Raw genomic sequence first — 17,774 nt, 5'->3', positions numbered from 1 at the left:
ACACACACACACACACACACAACCATACGAAGTAGCTGCATAAGTTTGAGTTTTTACCTGTGCAATTAAAGTTGCAGTTAAGTGCAACTACTTTTTTTAAAAATCGCACAACTAATTGCAATGAAATTTTTTAATAATTTGACAGCCCTCATTTAAGCTAAAACACTACCTCTTATAGTAAACAGGTGGTAAACTTCTTTGGGATTTCAGCCATTGATTGTTAGAAGTACAACTTGAGAAAAGGAAGGGGAGAGAAAATAGATTCTAAAGAAAGTGGCCCTTTTTGCTTTGGCAGACAAAGTCAAAAATAAATTTCTAATTCTGCAAACAAGAGTGGGGTGCATTGGTTGTTTTAATTAAATATGTTATTTTACATCTTGTAGTAGAAAAACAATTTTAAAGGGTTTGTAAACTTACTGGCATCTCCCTTTGTGGATTGCCTTACAAGCAAATACAAGAGCTGAATGGAGAATGAGCACTATAAAAGCATAAGCAAGTCAAAGACATGCTGCACTGCTCTCTGAGCTGGCTAGTTGAAACCAAGCAGAACAGAATCATTGCTACTTCATGATGCTGGGATTTGGAGAACATACTACTACTTATTTGCATTGCAGCAGTGCTTTGAAGCCCCATGCATTAAACTAAAGCCATTAAAGTAGGCACTGCAGAATTTCACAATCAGAAGACAGCCCTTGCCCCAGAGTTTACAAGTGACAAAGTTTAGATTTAAAAATTTCAAAGAAACAAGGAAGTCTTGTGGCCTAAAAATCTATGGCAGTTTCCTTGTTTTTGTTTTTTAAATGCAATTGTCTACACAAATATTATATAGAAACACTTTATTTTACTAGTTTATGGGATGGGAGGTTGGGGGTGCTACAGAAAATTTTCTGGTGGCTGCAGCCTCCCTCCCAGTGCCACCACCCCCATCCCCAAGCACAGTGCAGCCCAACCCCCCACTGGGAAGAGCCCAGTGCCACCACCACCCCCATCCCACAGCAATCACCTGCCCTTGTCCCACATGCAGATCCAGAGGCACACACCACCCCAGGAAGAGCCCAGCACAGCTCCCCAGCCCACAGCCCTCCCTGGGTGCACACAGCAAGAGCTGCACCCCCCCATCCCACACCCACTGCAGTTCCCTCCGCTTCGCTCCCTGCTGAGGCTGCTCCCAGGGCTGACTCCACCTGCCTGCAACCGCTGGGCTGCGCTGCACCCCTCCCTCCCTACTCCTTCCCTAGCCCCAGCCCCACTCCCTCCCTCACCACCGTGGGAACGTATCCCTATATGTTACCTTATAAACTGGGTTCCCTGTATGCAAATTCAAGTTATGCACAGTTTTCCAGGAATGCATGTACTGCATAAAGCGAGGGAAACCTGTACAAACTATTTTACACAACATATTAATTGAAGAATTTACACTTTTCTTCTTTTAAGAAACTTGTGAACAGACTACCATACGAGTTATGCATGATTTCATCATAAATACTTTGTGTGAACATGCTTCAGCCCAGTTGGTTATCACAAACTATCTACTTGAAATACTGTATTTCTTTAACTATACTATTCACTTTTTCTGATGTGTGATTAGTCACGTAAGTTGTGTGTACAGTACTTTCTATTTGCAAATACTTTGTGTGAATAGCATTAATTTGAGCAATTCCCCTCAGTTTGGATGTTTATATAATGTTCTTCAGAAGTAAATGCTTTCCCCCCCAAACAAAAAATCACTTAAAAAAACCCCCAAAACTTTCAAAGACAACTGAGGAGGTGTTCTAATGACTCAAGGCTATGGTTTTTAAGCAGGACTCCTAAACTAAGAATGATATACAGAGTAACACACATGTGGTGGTAGCAGTCTTGTCTGTAAGTGGGACAACTGCATACCTACAAGTGGCAAGCTAGATCATTTACTGCTAACTCACCATTTGCAAATACAAAGCCTCAGTGGGTTTAAATTAGCATTTCTTTTCACTTCAGTGAGCTACACTGATTTACTTCAGTTTAACATGCAGCCCACTCGTGCCTACTTACTGTCACAGCAAGTGGATGTTCAGCCACACTATCAACCTACAACTGTGTGTGTATTTGTATGCATAGAACCCCAGCTACCCCCCCACTTTTTTGTTGTTGTTTTTTTTTTTTTTTTTTTAAATAAACGTAGCACCATCAATGCCAACCCATGAATATTCTCCTGCAAAGATTAAGGAAAGCAATCCTAAAAAGACAGCTTTTAAAGCAAAGCTGACAAACCTCATGTGACATTTCCACACACATGCTTTTGAATTCTTCCAGGTGTTAAGCAAAGATGAATGATTATCACATTAAGAACTGAGGATTTACATGTAGCATTATTTCCTAGTCCAGGAGTTTTTCCACTAACCACTTAACTAGCCTACAGGGGTCTTTCAAGCAACATAGAATGGGCTGTGGACAGTGTTCAGTTGGCTTTGCAGGCCTGTATAATTCAACATTTCAGGGGAAGGAGGGAGGGTGGGGGGTAGGCTTACTTGCCACCCCTTGAGAGAGAAAGGCTTCAAGGATTATCTTTATATTGCTCCTACAATGCTCTTCAGCATGCCAGAAGCATAACAAGGGTTGGCTCCTTGGGCAACTCCTGCAAGAGTGTGGGTGGAGGACAGTGAATGCACCAAAAGGGACACAATTCCTAAGAGCAGGATAAGCTGGGGGAAGGAGTGCAGGAACCTTACCTATGCGGGGGCAATTCTGGCATCCCTCCTCAGTTGGCGCCTGGGGCTGGAGCTGTACTTGCCCACCTGGAGTTACAGTACACTGGAGCACACTGCTGAAACACATGCCCCTGTCAACCTGTTCCCACTCCGCACACAGGACCTGAAAATGTGGCAGTGAAGCCACTCTAGAAGCAATTCTTGACCACTGCACTCAAGCTTTCCAGTTCAACGAAGGGTCAGGAAAACTCATAGGGCAGCCTTATTGATCCATTTTTGTGCTTGGTGGATGTGAAGTGGAAACAGCAGTGTGGGGTGAGGTGGGGTGGGATGGGCTTGGCTTCTCAGCATTGTTCAAGAGCACAAAAGCATTCAGACATGCCCAAAGCATCATAATATTTTCTACCTCCCACTGTATATTAAGAAAGAAATATACAGAGGAAGAGAATCCTGCTCCAGTAACCGTGAACCTGTCTAAGGGCATAGAAAGGGAGCCAATACCACCAAATCTCTTCTCCCTGCAAAGGCATAAAAACTCTGCTTGTGAACATTGTGCAATCCAGCATTGTTTTGGTGGGTGACGATCAGGCAGTGGATGACACTTTTGGGGGGAAAAAAACCTAAAAAAAAAACCTCATATAAGGGCAAAATGTTCTAGCACAGTTATTCTAGAGATAAACACTAGCCCTTTCAAAATTTAAATGCTACAGCACCCTGTTGCTCCTTGGACCTGTACTCACCACCTAAAGGAGCTAAATAGAACAGGCAGGGACAATAATAGCACAGCTCCTTTGTCATGCTGAAAAAAGCACTGAAAAGTCTCGAGGGTGCTTAGTAGCCAGTGTGACTCTTCTGTATCAGATATTTGTCTAGGTAAATATGGTTTGATCCTGAACTTCAAAAATTTTTGGCTAGATTTGGAATCAACAACCTATGGTCAGTGGGTTAAATCCAGCCACGTCCAGGGAAGGAGTGGAAGGGCCAGGCTGGATCACTCTGGCCCACTGCCTAAAGGTGGTGGTTAGCCTCAGCGCTAGATAATTCCCTCTATATTTACCTGCAGAAAGGTCTTTCAGTCCCATGTACTCACATTACCCAACAGCAGCAAGAACGTTTATTATTAGTACCACCATGGGTAGTATACGAAAGCACAAAAAATTAAAAAGGAAAAATTGGAATTTATGGCCAGTTGCAAAACTAATCAATATAGCCAGAGCCATGCAACAGCATGGAATTCAGCCTGGGTCTAGAAAAGAACAGATCTGGCTCCATGAGGACATTCTCATGGGGAAATTATATAAAAGTAAATGAAATAGAACCAACTTGATTGTAAGCACTTTACAGCAAGGAGTCATCTTTTAATGCATCTGTAAATTCTTGTACATTTCTAGATGCTCATGTTAAAAATGGCATACAGCTACAACAACCAAACAGGATATTCTGAGGGGAGTCACTTGGGGCAGGTACAGTGACTACACTTTTACCAGTACAAGTGATCAGACACTGGTCTATACCTGCAACAAAACAGGAGTTTGGCACACAAAAATGGTCTATACAAGGAACATAACAGAAGTTCAGAACACAAAGATGGGTTTAAAGAATGGCAGAACCCAGTCTAAGACTTGTGCCTCCCCCCAAAAGCAAATGCGTGTTCTGTTGAATGCCAATCTATACTACACCACTTACAGAAAACCGCATAACTTAGATCGATTCCACCTTGGGCTTTTTGAATGTCTGTACCTAGCCTTGGAGTCCAAAACTCAATGTCTTCATTAACAATCAGGTGAATTGTATGAAGTTGCTAATCACATTTCCAGATGTCACAGACTGAAGCAGGGAGAGACAGCAAATACTTTAGAGGGCAATATTGAATTAGGGTACAATGAAATAGAAAAATCTAACAAGATCAATAAAATAAGATTTGATCAAGATAAATGCAAAGTGATTCGTGAAGCTAGGAGGAATCAAATGCACAGTGAGAATAGGGAATGTAGGCTATGTAACAAAAGGACAAGGTGGTTTAATAGATTAAAAAAATTAAATGAGTGTAAACAGTAGGATATTGCTACAAAACTAGCCTATCCTGCAGTGGAATATGGTTCTAAGAAAGCCATCTGTAAAATAAATGAGTTCCACTCAGCATGGGCTACACCTCAGCTGAAATAGAGGATTCAGTTTTGGGCTGTCCATCTTGAAAAACCAAACCATACCAAAAACCAAATAAAGATTCAGAAACAAGTTTGAGAATTCAGAAGAAAACATGAAACAGGATTAAGGAATTTGGAAATAAATTTTATATACATATGCACGCACACACACACACACACACACACACACACACACAAGGAATGAATCCTTAACCCTCACTCATTTTCATGAAACTATAACCATTGTTGTTTTCATCAGGTAACTTGTTACCTCACCTGCATGAACAAAATGGAACCAGTGACAACAGTATAAATGTGCCAAAGACTATTAATCATACAGATTGTTTGAAAAAGTATTTATGATGATTTAAACCCAAAATATTATTTAACTAGAACTATGAACAAAGTTTAAACTTTTTTTTTTTTAGTTTCAAAACATGAACGGACAAATTTGCCAGGTCTGCAAGTCACATGGTTTTCAAACTAACAATTACTTCCAAAAACATTTCCAAAACTGTTTTAACTAAACATTGCATTCTTTACAAAGCAGCAGTTACGTACTGTGGTGCACACAAGCAGATCGCTTAAAACCTGAAAATGATGCAAAGATTGTGTGGTTATCTGTCCTTGGACAAAAAGCACAACATCCACTGATGCTTGCAAAAGGTTCTACTGGGGTGCACTGTGGCAATTTACAATTTAGGGCAGCCATACCAGACTTGACGGACTTAGACAGATTATGTGTATCCATCACTCTTCATTTTATTCATCTGTCGATCAACTGTTCTCCAAGCTCCTGGAAAAAAAAAAAAAGAGCCATCTTCTTAAATGTGATCTGTGCTTCCAGTTTGCATTGTGGACTAGCCAAATGAGGAGGCTGGCAAAGGCAGCCACATCCAGCATATTGAAAAATAGTGGTATTGACCACCTGCTGATTTTCCATCTGCAGGTGGTCATACAGACTAAGTGGTCAAGGTTATCCACCCCACCCTGGTTTTTATTGTAGTCATGGATGATATCTGGCTTTCTTTGCTCTCCACCCACTGACAGGTCATGGTGCATGCTTAACAGCAACAGCACAACTTTGGACTTCTTTGGAACATAGGAAACTTGGGGTGAGTCCCCCATCAAAAGCAAAAATGGGTGAAAAAGTTCCCCTTCTTCAAATTGCTTGCATTTTGTTTGGGATATCGGCTTTGTTTTTCCAAATCGTACCCATATAAGTCAAGTCTTTCTGTAGCAGTCTTTCTGCCAGGTCAGTACTTGTGAAGAAATTGTCACCCGCAGTATTCCTTCCCATCTTATACCAGGGATGAGCCAGTTTTCTAATGACCTGGGCACCAAGATTACCTTGGCATAGATCTTCTGGTTGGTTGCCCAGGCAGATGTCTCCAGACAGGGGGAATGACATTGCTGCATCACAGCACCACCGAATTTTCAAGCCATATTTGACAGGCTTTCTGGTCATATACTGTCTGAAGGGACAGCAACCCCTGAATGCAATGAGCTGCTCATCAACCATCCATTGTATTCCTGGAATATATCATTTTCTGAGCTGCTCCACAAATTGTGTCCAAATATCTCTGAAGGCAGCAAGCTTGTCCACAGCTTTCCTTTTCTCACATGTCAGTTTGCTCTCAAATCTCAGGCAGTTGGCGATTTGACAGAATTGTTTTAACCTCATGGTGGCACGGAAGAAAGGACGCCCGGTGCATTGCTCCCACAACTCCTCCAGTGCTTTGTGACCACTGTGGTATAGGCCACTCAGCAGTAGGAGGCCAATGTAGGCTTTCAGCTGTTTCATCCAACTTTTCCCACTCCTTTCTGTTTTAAAGATGGCTATCATTCCACTCCCTGAATCGTCTTTCTGCCTCTCTATTTGTTTCTCTTAAGATAACAGTCAGGATATCTTGTGAGAGAAACAGGTGGAATGTTTCCACCACTATGTCTTTATTACTTTCTCTTGTTGGCTTCACACTTTCATGGACTGTGTCTTCAATGAAGTATTAGCTGTAGGCTTTCCCCCACACACACTCTGCCATTCCTTCCTCTAAAGGTGTCATCATCTGCAATGTTTTCTGGGGGTGGGGCAGTAGTTCTGTTCCACATGCTGGTGCAACTCTTCTTGGTCTGCCACAGCAGGCCTGGGCTGGCCCGCTTCCCTTTTGCACTGGAAGTGTTGGCATCACTTCAGCTTGAGGCACCAACTCCTCCTCATCCAAGCTGGATGAAGCTTCCATAGACACATGGTCTTCTTGCTCTGAACAGTCTCCCATGTCTGAAACAAAGTCAGCATCCTCACTGCCTTGGGATGAGATTTCGTCAGTGGATGTGTTCTTATCATCCCCGGTTACCTGTGCAGGAAAGACTTCAGCACTGCATATGCGCTGCCTTCTCATCCTGGGTTGCAGAAAAAAAGAGAAAAAAAAACTGATTACTGCTGAATGCATATAAATAACAATCAAAGACAAGCCTGTCCACCTATGCTGTCACACCAGCAATTCTACCCTGCCCTATGGCAATGCAGGTAGCACCCTCTCCTCTTAAGCACCAGAGCCAGAGACCAGCATCCACCCTTTGCAAGTAAGCCAGATGTGGGTGGATGCTGTTTGGAAACTACATGTGCAGGAGCTTATTGAAAGCTTATTAGGAAGAACTACTTCACTGTAAGGGTGGCCAGAGCCTGGAATAGGCTTCCCAGAGAGTTGGCGCTCTCACCTTCCCTGGAAGTCTTCAAGAGGAGACTGGACAGGCACCTGGCTGGGGTCTTATGACCCCTCCCACCCCCAGTGCTCCTTCCTGCCCATGGCAGGGGGTCGGACTAGATGATCTGTCTAAGTCCCTTCCGACTCACTGATTCTATGATAGCAGGTAAAAGGGGCACAGGGGGTGTCAAGCCCTTACCGTTGAAAGGGACTCCATAGTATACACTGTATTGCAGTATGATGTTGTTCTATTTCTTCTCTGCTGTCCCTTTGCTCCTTGTCCTCACTTCCAACAAAAAGCAGGGCAAACTAGCTTGTATGTTATAAAAGGGGAAGGTGAGGCAGAGTTTTGCCATGAGAAAAGAAAGCAGAGGTGGATTTGGGTGTGACAAAGAGTTTGTTTTTTTATTTTGGCAAAGGGCAGGGTGTTTTGATGACTTTGCAGCCTGCAAACAAAGTGGATGGCAAAAGGGATTACCACATCTTCTTCAGCAGCAGAGTGGAGGATGGCTATCCATTAGTTACCATGGATACCTGAAGTGGACATGAATGAGGTGCGAATGAATGCTGACTTTTCAGATGCATCCACCCAGAGTGGCAAAACAGGTCTAGGCCTGTCATTTATACAGAAATTGCACTGGGGTATTACCCCAATGCATTAACATGGACTTGGGGTAAGTTGTTACTCCATATAGAAAAAACACATTCATGCCTAGAGTAACATGTTACCCTGCACAATTTTTCATCCACAGAGAGCAAACCATTCATATAAGCTGGCTGTTCTTTGGGGATATTATGCACTGTGGTGCCAATGACAGTGTCCTAAAGAGAATTTTTTTTAGAATTAACAGTAAGATACTGCACAAAATATGCATCTTGGCTAGGAACTTACCCCATGGAAACCTATGAAAGTTAAGTCTAAAGAGCTAGAGTGATGGAATACCACATAAAAATTTTTACAGAAAGGAGAAGAATCAAATACTCCCTTTAGACAATGACAAGACTCACACTAAGAGCAAAACTAAAATGCATCAGGCTTACTGATAGCTGCCTGGCACATCTGGGCTCAGAGAACCTTCAAAGTGATTGGTGGGGCTCTTCCACCAACTGGGCAATTGGTGGGAGGAGCTTGCCCCATCATTACCTGGGGTAAGGCAGACAAACCGGACCTGGTTGAAGCCTGCACCTTGCTTCAACCTGATCAGTCCAATAGCAATCCAGGGCTACACCTCAGAGGGTATAGAAGAGCAGCATCCCCAGCACACGGGCAATTACATCAAGGGATGGAGGAGAGAATGAACAAAGCAGCAGCTGATGTAAACTAACCAACAGGGTGAGGCCATTGCCCTGAAGAGCCCCCCTCGCTGAACAGAAGCGGTAAGTGGCTGCATCCCCAGCCGTGCCATGGAGGAGCCTGGTGGACGGTACACAGAGCCAGATCCTGGGAGCTGCTCCAGGCAGCTTGGGTCTGCAACCCCTGGTGTGTGGCCAGAAACAGTGCACAGGCCTGTACATGGAGCAGGACCCTGGGAGCCGCTCCAGGTGGTTCGGGTCTGCAACCCCTGGCTCAGGGCCAGGCAGTCAGTGCTGACAGCGCAGTACAGAGAGGACCGGGAGGGATCGGGACCTTGGGAGCCACTCAGGGCGATTCAGGTGTGGGCCCCCTGGTGCAAAGCCAGCAATGCTGTACAGAGGGTCTGGGAGCAGACCGAGCCATGGTGTTGCATGAGGCAGCCTGGGCCTCCAACCCTTAGCAGAAGGCAAAGCCCCTGGGAGCACATGACAGTGCTCGGGGCTCCAAGTAAGTGGCCCAAGAGTCAAAGGCTCAGGAGGCTCCTGCAAGCAAGGAGCAATGCACCTCAGGGGCCAAGGGCCACTGACTCTGGACCCTGGAGCCGTGAGTTGCTGGGGAAAAGGATTCCCACAGGGGAGGGGAAATTCCTTCTGGTTTGTAAGGGGCTCCTGGAGGGGAGGTCTTAGGGGGAGAGGGCCCCCTCTGAGTTTATAGACTTCACTGGGGTTTGTGGAAGGCCCAACAGGCATTAGGGTTTTTCCCCCTCTCACTAGTCACTGGAATGCAGCCAAAGCCTTAGGAACAGCCTGGGCTTTGGGGACTCTTCAAGAGAGTCAAGTTTCTTATTGTTGATGGTTATGTGCCATATAATTTTGTAAGAGAGCACCTCATATTTTGTAACACTGCATCTTATATTTTGTGTATTTTTATAATTGTATAAATTGGTAGTTTAATAGAGTGTAGAGTGCGTGATTCTTAGCCGGGGCTCTACTAGGACCCCTTCCTTGATACTTACCTGTGCTTACCTGTTTCAGATCAACTGCTTAGCCCATGCATTGTTCGATGTTCCTTGAGACAGTGTAATCTTGCAGCCTTCATTTGAGGGATATAACGCTATATGACAATTGTATACGTGTTCCTCAATATCAATTTCTTTAGAGTTTGTGTACATTAATAAATCTGTACATAGTTAAGCATTCCTTGTTCTGGCCTGACTCTATAGGGAATAGAGAGAACCGATTTGCATTTGCAGAGCCCTCTCACAGCACTCCTGCCTAGCCACCCATCCCTTCTATTTGGAGAGGGGAGCACATACGTGGGTGCACCTGGGTTACAATAACTATGGAAAATTTAGACAAAAGAACTGACTCTCACCTCAAATATGAAATTGACACCCGTGGAAATAGCCAGGAGGGCTAGTTAAATGATTGATTTGAAGCCACACATCCCAATCCAATAATTCTGAGAGAGGCAGAACAACAATCCACTATTGACAAAGACTGTTATAACAAGCTAGGTTTGGACTCAATGTGGGAGGAAAATTATCAGAGCAACTGATTTAGATATTTTAAAACCACCTGTCTAATGTACATGTCCATATTGTAAACACAAGTCTCCACATTTAAAATCATATGCTGACAAATAATTCTATCATTTGTGCAAAGGGAAAATGAAGAAAAACCAAAGAGATCATATATTTCACCCCTAAATGCACAGCAACTCAGAACTGTAATTACTCCTCAGTTTCCTAAGGAATTAAGAGACCTAACATTTCAACATGTGCACTGAGAATTAGGCACATTGTCCCTTTATTAATAAGGAGAGCTAGTAGCTACATGCTTCATTCTCTATGCACTTTGCTGCAAATTTACTACATAACCTATATAGCATTCAATGTTCACCAGAATAGAAAAAAAATCTGGTTTTTTTGCTCAAATACTATCAAAACTGATGTCTGGTAAATCAGACATGATCAGAAGTTATAGGAACAGCTAGGATTTAAAGAACCTTTTATTTTGCCTTTGGTTTTCTTTTTAAATTAAACATTTTCTAATCTGCACCACACTGTTCTGAATCTGCAACAATACAAGAAATTTGGATTCCTAGTTAGCTTGTAAAGGCAAAAGCCAAAATGAATGTTACTTGTTACTTACTTTTCTTTTGATCTTCTTCAACTTTTGGGGTTGCCAACTGTCCATAAGTTTACAGGCAGCCCATAAAAATTCAGAAAAAAAAACACTTGTCTATAAAGTCCATAAAAAAAAAACTGGCACTGTCCATAAGCAACCATGAGCTTAATGGACAGATAGAGTATATCAATGTTACCCAATACCTAAACAGGAGCACAGCACTATGTAGGGAGTTCTTGTCAAGGTTTTGTAGCTCAAGGGAGTCTGCCTAGATCCCTTTACCCCTGCCCACCAATGCGCTGCCCCTGTGCCTCTGGCTATCCCCTGCCTGTAACAACTGCTCATCCCAAGATACTGTGGGTAGGGAGAAGTATAAGGTATATTTGGAAGAGAGCTGTGGACTGGGAGGGGGAGAGGCAGGGGGTTGGGCTCCATGCTGGCATGGGGAGAGTGGGAGTAAGGCTGAGGATTGGGCTGGGGCAGCACCACATGGGTTCAGTTATAAATATCAGAGCGGGGGTAAGCAGGGGACCCCTTGGGGAAGGGGTGGGGTAGGCAGCACTGTATAAAAACTATTGCTACAGTCAGCAGGGTGGCAAACCCAAGACTTTTTTCTACTGAAACTGCAAATTTTATTGACAACCAAATTTTTTTTTTAAACTATGATTGGTGTTAAATGCCTGATTTTGAACCCAACCCTTGTCACTGCCATTTAGGGTCTGGCAGAAGGATTACACTTACATTATATAAAGCATATGCTAGTTAAAAAAAAAGTTGTCCGTAAAAAGTTTGCAGATTATCAGGGGGGAAAAAAACAAAAGACAAAAAAAACCCACTCTTGTATTGGCAACCTGGTCAGTCTCTGATTCATTGTCTTCTCATGTTTTTCTGTTAGTAATATAACCTTCTTAGAGCTAAATCATAGAGGCCCACATACCATAAAGCAGGGATGGGCAATTATTTTGGGCAGAGGGCCACTTACTAAGTTTTGACAAGCCATCAAGGGCCGCATGACAGGCAGCCAGGGGCAGATGATATTAATTTTCTAAAGTTTTTTAGGGGGCCCCGTGGGCCAGATAGAATGGCCTGGTGGGCCGCATCCAGCCCGTGGGCCGCATCTTGCCCACCTGTACCATAAAGGCTAGCTAATCATTCCCAGCTGTTAGTTAAAAAGGGACCAATTTTTTTTGAGAACACCGAAACATTTTCACAATATGCCAACATTTATTTTATAACTCGAAATCTTAAAACCTGATATGCTGCCTTCCATATGGCAATAGCCTTCTGACAGGGTTAAGATTCACAGTCCAAAACAGATCTGTGCCACAGAGGTTTGGAGGATTCCTGCCTTCGCATATTAAATAATGAACAGTGAAGAAAAGTCTAATAAGCCCCATTTGAAACAGTTATATTAGTACCATCACTGATAGCTGAAGGCTCACCAAGTCCTGACTGACCTGATCTTAATTTTCTAACCATGCAGGACACCCTGATGAACAGTCTGAGCTGAGATATTTGTAAATGTTTAAGAGCAGCATTTCAATATAAAACTACAATGAAACAATCACCTAGATGCATCTAATCTACTGCCATCATTCCCCACTGTTATTCACAAGAGCTCTTAGGTCTTTCCCCTCCCAGGATCCTTTAGACTACAGAAGCAGAGAGAACCATTGAAAAGAACATGTATGCTACCATCCGAAGCTTTTGCCTCAGATTGTCTCAGTTGTGAGGAGAGTGGTTAATAAAAATCGGTAGGACTGCTATAGGTTGCACTACATTTCCCATTAGAAGACCTGACTCTCAACCTTCTTGCCAGACTTTTGTCATTGGGACAAACACTCCATGCTGAGCATCTGCCTCGCAATTACATTTTTCAAACATTTTTGACCAAAATGGTTCAGTCAATTCCAAGAATGAGGCAAGTGAACCATATGTTTTTCAGTGTTTAAATTCTGGTTACTATTGGAAAAGCTTTGGAGCAATGACTTAACATTTGTCAGAAGAGTAACTTTCATGTCAGGAATGTGCCTTTGTGACTTCCATCAGCTTCTGAAAACCAGCTCAAATTTACCCAAGATATGAGCCCTGAAAAAAGCTCAGTTGAAGTTCTCAGGAGAGACCTGCCAGAGTTTATCAGCTCAAAACTCTAAAGATGCCACCCTGACTGAATATGGTCCATCCTCTCATGGTACTGACTGTGCCATATGTGCCATTCCACAGGGCTTCTCCAACAAAGAGATGCAGGGAAAAGCTAAGCTGTAGTGAATGGAATGATATGGATTGACCAAAATGGGATCCCAGCACTGGATCGGAGAGCAGGAAGCTTCTCTCTCCTGTGCTCTCGAGTACTGACCAATTCAAATGTAGAAGGAACACAAACTGAATGGAGAGGAAAACCATAAAGGCTGAGGCTTGTTGGGCAAAGCAGACTGGTACTCAAAAATATACATGTGGGAAGACTTCAAAAAATCAGGAGCCAACTGGAGGGGTGAGTGTTGAGATCAAATGATGAGCCTAGAGACAGGGATGGACTAGGTTTGGCTAGACAAAACAGTGGAGGCAGTGAGGAAACAAGTAGGTTGTGGGCCATAAGACAAATCTGAGAAGCAGCTGGAGTATACCGAAAGGAATGGGATTGCTTGGGCTGGGAGCTGAATCCAGCAAAGAAATTTTAGGGAAAGACAATTGAGTACTTCCTATTCAAGGAGTTTAGGTGTCAAACCTTAATTTTGACACATCAAGACAACTTTGGCTCAGATGAGAGAGTACTGGACAGAAATTAAGAATAGGAGTTTTACTTTTGTTTTGGATGAGTGATTGTGGATGGGTCATTTTGCTTCTCTGTGCCTCAGTTTCCACATTTGTACAAAGGAGAATGGTGCTCCCCTTCTGTGAAAAGACTTTAAAATCTGCAGATAAAAACCTCCACGTAAAATGTGAGTACCACCATTATAATTTCCACAAGGCAAAAAACTCTCTTTTAAAAGTTTTTTTTTCCTGAGATGTTAAATATTTTATGGGGATATTAATATAACCTGCTTGTAACTAGGTTGGTTTTCCTGGGGGAAAATAATGGATGCAACACTTAAAGGATAAAACAAGAATATCAATATCCTCATGTCAGCTGGGTTATCAATAAGTAACCCGTCATTCATAAAATAATTTTTAAAATACCTCAAAAAGAGGTGAGGAGGATTTAAGTTTTATCTCAGGTTTTCCCCAACCATGTCAACTTTTAAATAGCTCTTTCCTATAAAGAGCTGTGTCTGTATCAAATACTATTTGTACAACAACTCCTGCCCCCACACTAAAAAAAACCCCAAATGGTGCTGGTAATCAACAAACTCTTATTAGCACCAGTTTTGGGGGGAAATTCTGAACACACACAACATTTCCAGTATTCATTCATCTGAGCATCAGAGGCATAGCAAGTTATTTCAGTGCCCAGGGCAGAAGTGGTAGGGTGGGAGAAATTACACTTACCACTGGCGGGCAGGAGGGAGGGGGAACAGACTTTTACCTGCCCCTACTGTCTGCACTTGGGCAGTGGATGCTACAGCATAGCAGTGTGAGCTTGGCTGCTGTAGCGGAGGGACAGGTTCACTGCATGCTGGTATAGCAGCCAGGCCAATGCAAACTCCACGGGGAACTCCTGATGCCCCATTCACTCCCCATCCCTTCCCCAGATATGCTTCTAGCCTGGGTGCACAGTTGTGCCTCCCACAGCAAAGCCTGTGTGGTGGGGAGCAGGCAGGGGTGCATTCCACTCACCTCCTACCCTTCCCCACAGGTATACTAGGGGGCATGGGGCTGTACCTGCCCAGCTCCCTATGGCCTGGCACCACAAGGCTGCCCCTGCCATGAAAAAGACTTGTGGGGGACAAGGGGGCCAAAGTGGCACTCCCTGCAAGTTGGTGCCTGAGGCTGGTGTCCCTTTGCCCCACCCTAGTTATGCTACTGCTGAGCACAGCCATATGGCCTGAACCTGCAAACATGGGTAACTTAACTAATTTATGCAGTCCTATCAAAAAAAAAAACAACCAAAACAAAATTAATAAAGCTACACCTATTCAGAACATTAAATCAGCTGCATATACATTGGCAGATTTAACCCCATATTTGTCAGAGTTCTGTAAAGCAATAACCTGCTTTCAGTAGTCATAACATTCAGCATTCTAAATGAAATCCTAAAAAGGTAAGTGTATCTGCATATTGGATGAGTTTCCATTAACATTCTGCTCATTTTTGTCCCGTGTACAAATAATGTCTGTGCAGATCCCAGACACACACCCCATGCAAAATGAAAAAGCACGAACGGTAATACGTAAACTGTTACTCTTCAGATTGAATAACCACTCAGTTGTAATAAATCACTACTTCTTCAAATTCATTTCAATGGCCCCATAAATGGTGCAACAAGCATTTGCTCAAGCACGCAGTCATTTCAGCAGAATAAGAAACTAGATGTAAGAACTCCTAGAAGTTTATATAAAAAAAATTCAATCATGTTTCAATATTTTGTACTAATTCCAGTCAGTAATATAGGCTCACATCCTCCTTGCAGATTATTGCAGAAAGAGATTTTAGAAGTGTCATAAAAATCATTGCTCATAACTCAAAGGAAAGGAAAGTAGAATTAAGAAAAAAAACAAAAACAAAAACCATATATCTATTTCATCCCAAGGCTTGTAGATTATTCATCCTTGTGAGCCCCCCCCCCCCCATCTCATTAGATAGCCATTCCCTTTAAATGCTTGGCTGAAATCCAAACAGTTACTGTTCAACTCAATCTAAGTTTATTGTCTTAAATAAATCACACTGGACATACTCATGCTTCAGATAAATTTATAAAAGCTGAGTTTAAATGATCCTGTGATGTTATTTCAAGCTGGCTCCAGATATTTTCCACATTCAAAAGGGAAATGCTAATTTAGTACCAAACTTACATAAACTATAATTTCATAAGATGATATCATCATTAGGGTATTTCCATGTGCCAATATATATAGAAATGCTCCCCAAAAGTGTTATAAAGTGATTTATTTACATCCAGCAGTTTTCTAAAGGATTCCCCCCTACCCCCTCTTACTTCATAGTTGTTCTAATCCACTACAAAAAGCCAACCAACTAACCACAACTAAATCAAATAGAGCAATACCTTTTTCTTTCACTGATTAATGGAAGTAAACTCTCATTAATATCTATGGTTATCTCTAGTCTGTCTCCCTCTGGAGGAGTGTCCTTGTTTGGTGAAAGCCCTTTTGAGATTTTCAAGATGATGATTGTGGGTAATTCTTCTCAGTGAAAATTTGCTGATTTTGGAAGTCCTGACTATATATTACAGCTTTCTTGATGCGTTTAGGGCAATTGCTGGTTCTGTATAGATATGTATGTTGGTCTGTGGGTTTCTTGTATATGGTGGTTTGTATTTTGCCATTCTCAACATTGATCAGAGTGTCGAAAAAGAAAATCCTGGTGCTGAAGTATTCAAGAAAGTCTGGTGGATGGTTATTGTATTTGTGATAGAAATCAATCAGAGACCGCAGCTTTTGGGTCCAATTGATAAAGATGTCATCTACCGATAGAGATAGAGATAGCATGGGTTTGATGGTGCAGTTCTTTAGGAATTCTTTGAGGTGGGTCATTAAATGGTTGGCATATTGTGGGGCCATTTTGGTGCCCATAGCTGCACCCATGGTCTGGAGGAAGTGCTGGTTATTGAAACTGAAGTTGTTGTGTATTTGAGGATTCAAAAGTGCTAGGGTTGGAAGGGACCTCAACAGATCATCGAGTCCGACCCCCCTGCCTAGGCAGGAAACAGTTCAGATGACCCCAGTCAGATGCCTATCCAGCCTTCTCTTAAAGACCCCCAAAGGTAGGGGAGAGCACCACCCTCCCTTGGAAGCCTGTTCCAAATTTTGTCCACCCTTACTGTGAAGAAGTTTTTCCTGATATCTAGCCGAAATCTGCTTGCTGTCCGTTTGTGACCATTGTTCCTTGTTACCCCAAGAGGCACCCTGGTGAACAGAGCATCTCCGATCCCTTGCTGCATCCCCCTAATGAATTTGCAGGCAGCCACAAAATCACCTCTCAGCCTTCTCTTCCAGAGGCTGAAGGAGCCCAGGTCCTGCAGTCTTTCCTCATAGGGCTTGTCCTGTAAGCCCCTACCCATGAGCGGCCTTCCTCTGGACCTTCTTGAGTCTATCAACATCCTTCTTGAGGTATGGCACCAAAGACTGGATGCGGTACTCCAACTGTGGTCTGACCAATGCCGCATAGAGGGGAAGCATCACCTCCTTGGTTCTATTCATCATGCATCAACTGATGCATGATACAGCGCAGTTAGCTTTCCTGATGATTTCATCACACTGATGACTCATGTTCATCTTGGAGTCCACTATGACTCCAAGATCCCTTGCTGTTTCTATACTGCTGAGAGGGTTGCTTCCCAGCCAGTAGATGTGCTGGATATTTTTGCACCCTAGGTGCAGCACTCTGCACCTGTCCTTGTTGTACTGCATCCTATTGTGTTCTGCCCACTTTTCTAACTTGCTCAGGTCTGCCTGCAATTGTTCCCTACCCTCCAGAGTGTTCACTCCACCCCACAATTTAGTATCATCCGCAAACTTGGACAGGGTACACTTCACGCCCACATCCGAAGTCACTGATGAAGATATTGAAGAGTACAGGTCCAAGGACTGAACCCTGCGGGACCCCACTACCCACATCCCTCCAGGTCAATACCGACCCATCTACTACCACTCTCTGGGTGCAACCGCTAAGCCAATTTGCCACCCGCCAGACCATGT

This window comes from Gavialis gangeticus, unplaced genomic scaffold (assembly GCF_001723915.1).
Source record: "Gavialis gangeticus isolate Ggan-Ray unplaced genomic scaffold, GavGan_comp1, whole genome shotgun sequence".
NCBI classification, from domain to species: domain Eukaryota; kingdom Metazoa; phylum Chordata; order Crocodylia; family Gavialidae; genus Gavialis; species Gavialis gangeticus.
Note: the sequence above shows the minus strand (reverse complement) of the source record.